The 1,498-nt window shown below is 39.7% G+C and overlaps 1 pseudogene; it reads right to left on the minus strand.

Moving 5' to 3' along the window:
• Nucleotides 1–267: 267 nt before the first annotated feature.
• LOC120579814 (uncharacterized) lies at nucleotides 268–349 on the minus strand (annotated as a pseudogene).
• Nucleotides 350–1,498: the final 1,149 nt, after the last annotated feature.

Here is a 1,498-nt window from a genome sequence, read left to right on the forward strand (position 1 = left end):
TGCAGCAGAATCAATTTTTCAGATCACCCACTGAGGATCCGAAATTTCATATTTCAACTTTTCTAAGACTCAGTGGAACTTTGAAGGCAAACCAAGAGGCCGTAAGGATGCACCTCTTTCCTTTTTCCTTAAGGGATAGAGCTAGTGCTTGGTTTCATTCATCGACAATTGGTTCTATCACTTCATGGGACCAAATGAGGCGAGCTTTCCTTGCCCAATTCTTTCCCCTTTCTCAAACCGCTCAATTAAGGGCGAGGCTTTTTCAATACACTCAAAAAGATGGTGAATCTCTTTACGATGCATGGAAGCGTTTCAAAGAAATGCTTAGGCTTTGCCCCCATCATGGTTTAGAGAAGTGGCTTATTATCCACACCTTTTATAATGATCTTTCGTATACCACAAAAATTTATGTTGATGCAGCTGCAGGTGGAGCTTTGATGAATAAAACTTACACAACAACATATGATTTGATCGAGGGCATGGCACAAAACCACTATCAGTGGACAAGTGAGAGAGTCATCACTACTTCTTCACCCTCTAAAAAAGAGGCAGGTATGTACAAAATTTCCTCCCTTGATCATCTAACTGCTAAGGTTGACACACTAACACAAAAATTTGATACAATGAATACTAGTGTTGTCACACCTGCTCCTGTATCACCTCCTTGTGAAGTTTGTGGTGTATTTGGCCATATTGGCATTGATTGCCAACTAAGTAGTGTTGTTAGAGGTCCTGAGCAAGTAAACTATGCTCAATATAATCGAGGGTTTAGAAACAACCAATTTTTTTATCAAACCCCTCAAAATCTTTTTGGACAACAAACAACACCCAGTTATGCAAACAACCAAAGAGTGCCTCAAAAATCCAGCTGGGAACTTTTAATGGAAAATTATGTTATAGATCAATCCAAGCAACTCCAAGAACTTAAAAACCAAGCTGAATTTTTGAATGACTCTCTTGCCAAAATCACATCCAAGGTAGACTCCGTAGCAACTCACAATGAGATACTTGAAATCCAAATCTCTCAAGTGGCCCACCACGTGACTGCTTCCTTTCAAACCACCGGGATCTTTCCAGGTCAAACTGAAATCAACCCCAAAGGCCATATAAGTTCTATTACTCTTAGGGATGGTAACCAATTAAAGAACCCCGCTGTGAAAATTAAGAACAATGAGGGAGAGATAGGAAGTGATGAGCCTCAAAGTGAGAAAACTATAGGAGAGAATGAAAAGCCTTTTGTTTCACCACCTCATGAGCCTAAAAATCCATTAACACAAGGTTTTGTCAAATCCAAGTTAGATGACCAATTTAGAATTTTTATTGAAATACTTCCAAACAAATTGCCATCTAAACTTATGAACCAAGAAAGTTTTCCCATACCTTGTGTCATAGGATCCGAAAGCATTGAGAAACCCATGTGTGATTTGGGAGAGAATGCCAGGTTGACGCCGTTATCCCTTTGGGAAAGATTGGGTATCGGGTAGAGAAACCTCTTGAT

This window comes from Medicago truncatula, chromosome 3 (genome assembly GCF_003473485.1).
Source record: "Medicago truncatula cultivar Jemalong A17 chromosome 3, MtrunA17r5.0-ANR, whole genome shotgun sequence".
In the NCBI taxonomy this organism is placed as follows: domain Eukaryota; kingdom Viridiplantae; phylum Streptophyta; class Magnoliopsida; order Fabales; family Fabaceae; genus Medicago; species Medicago truncatula.